We start from the raw sequence: 2,632 nt of genomic DNA on the forward strand, positions 1-2,632 counted from the left end.
TCACCTAATTTCATTCTCATGAACATATTCACCTATTCCTTGCTCCTCGTTTTTTAATTGGCAGATATAAACTTTTATTTTGTAACAAATATACAAAAAAAAAACCAAGCCTGACGTCTAGACAATCTGACGATGTTTTTTGAGTTTTCAATTCAACAAAATCTTTACCAATCCCCCCTCTCCACCCCCCCACACCTTCGGTGTGCACGGCTTCTTTTCTTACCAACTAATCAATTACAAACTGTAAATTACAAACCTTAACTTATACTTTTTTTTCTAAAATTGCAATGGTCCCAGGATGGTTATCACCTTTTTTTTACAGTACTGCCTCATAAATCTTTTCTGGTCCATTGCCATAATCTTCTTGACTGCATGACAGTGCATTGGGGTTGTAATGGGGAGTTAAGAATTCTTGCGTGTGCAAAGGTTGAATGATGCTGCCACCTCTATCTGAGAGGTATGGACATCAACTATCATCCTTCTATATCATGAATATAAACAAACCTTATTTGCCTCAATGTTGAGTGAAGACCTTCTGTTTCTACGAAGTAAGTATACATGTAATTTAGTTTACATTTAAGTTACATGTATGTCAAATCCTGATAGCAATTAGAGCCATCCATACCTTGTGAAGGAGGTCTTTACCCACAGGTTTGCCCACATACCCACAGGTTTACCAACATAAGCACCCTTGGGGAGGCATAACCCTTCATTCCCAGATCTCATAAGTAATTCTCTTTACTGTCTACCATACAATTCTTATGATGTGAGTTTGGAGAATTTGGTATTTCATCAACTAATTATCCCCGAATTGATATTTTTTACTATTCTAATTACTTTTCTGCTTGGTTTTGTATTGATACTGTAAGGGTAAATTCTGTCTTGGTCACTCATGGAAGTTAAACTCCGAATTTCAAGTTGGAGGTGGCGTGGCCAGGTGGTTGGGGTGCTGGACTTGAAATCCGGTGGCCCAGGTTGAAGTCCTCCACCCTGCCACTCACTGGATTTGTTCTCAGTTGCCCCTAGTTCAACTCCTCGGCTGCGCTCTGTAAATAGTTCACTGGTCACCTCCTGCCAGCGGGGATTTTTAAGCACTTAGTTAAAACTACATTGGGGCTGAAAAGCCCCTATGGAGGAGCCTCAATTAACGTGTTTTATTATATTATATTTTTATGTTAGAAAGCAACCGGACAGCATTCACATAATTGGTTTTAAAGAGTTGTTGTATCTTGGTGCAAAGTCGAAAGAGATTAAAACAAATACAACCAACCCAGAGATAATAATTAGACAAAAATTGACCGTTAGATATTGGATTCATTTTTAACACACCTCTCTTGAAAGTTTTAAATATTGTATTCAGTCAAACCCATTTAAGTAATACTAAAAACATGATCCATACGAGAAGTACCACATCAAAGCACTCTATATAGATTTTAAAGTTTTTTTCAGCGAGGACTGCGCTTCGCTTGAATCATTAGCAAGATTTTAGACTTGCGATATACGGAAAACTTTGCGGTTAAGTTTTAATTCCAAATGTTGTGTAGCTGTTACAGAAAGGAAAACGTTTCTGCGTTCTTTAAATCGTATCAAAGAACACTGAAAAGCTAAGATCCCACGGTAACGGTACTGAGGTGTACCTAAACAATTTTCCTGTTGAAAAATGTTTGAAGAATAATTAACACAATAGCTTCTATTTAGCGCGAAAATACGCCAGTATATTTGTCCATGGACATTTTCTGTTCCTCGGAGCTCAAGATTTTCCGTGAGCTTCGCTCTCGGAAAACTGTTTGCATCTCGGAACAGATCATTTCCGCGGACAGGAATATCTGTGCATATTTTCGCGCCAAATGGAAGCTATTGTTTATAAAACGTAGAAGCAGAGTATTAAAAAGAGCTCGAGTGTACTAACCCTTTCAGGCTCGGATGCTCGTTAGAAATTCTCCTTACTGTCTGCTATACAATTCTTATGATGTTAGTTCTGAGAATTTGGTATTGGATCAACTGATCATCTCCTTCTTTATATGTTTCTTTATTCTCGCCGCTTGTCTGCTTGATATTATAATGATATCGCAAGGAGAAATTCTATCTTGGTCACTTATGTTGGTAAATTGACTAAAGATATGAAATGCAGACAGAAACTTTCCCAGCATCGGTGATGCATCAGTAGCTGTGACTAAACCTTATTATCGCCTTGGGCAGATAAACCTGACATATTATGCATGAAACGTTTGTTAATTCACAACGAGCAGACAATAAATCACGAACAGTTCGATAATGATAAGTTAGCACAACTCCCTTAAGTGAAAATTGACAGTTTTGACTGATTACAGAATTGACTACCAAGAAATCAGCTTCTGTTAGCGCGAAAGGATGACAACTGATTACAAGAAAAGTTATCTCTGAATTGCGAACTAAGAATTCTGCTTTCTAGAATCCGTCTCTTAAATTGTTGAGAAGATTAGAGCTATTATCTCTATTAAAAGAAATTGTACTCGATGTTGAAATTATATTGGGTTAGACAAGAGAATAACACTAAGCTGAATAAAGGGCGCCTCAAATACCATTGGCTAAATCTTTATCTACGAGACGGGAAAAGTCCCTTTCATCAGCTGCCTTTTTGTCCATGAAATAC

The 2,632-nt window shown here is 37.5% G+C and overlaps 1 protein-coding gene across 1 annotated transcript in view; it reads right to left on the minus strand.

The window, feature by feature from the left end:
• The window catches only part of LOC111340954 (uncharacterized), a 198,673-nt gene that overhangs the window by 133,038 nt on the left and 63,003 nt on the right, over positions 1-2,632 (minus strand). The gene's annotated exons all lie outside the window — the stretch shown is intronic.

This window comes from Stylophora pistillata, chromosome 5, assembly GCF_964205215.1.
Source record: "Stylophora pistillata chromosome 5, jaStyPist1.2, whole genome shotgun sequence".
In the NCBI taxonomy this organism is placed as follows: Eukaryota; Metazoa; Cnidaria; class Anthozoa; order Scleractinia; family Pocilloporidae; genus Stylophora; species Stylophora pistillata.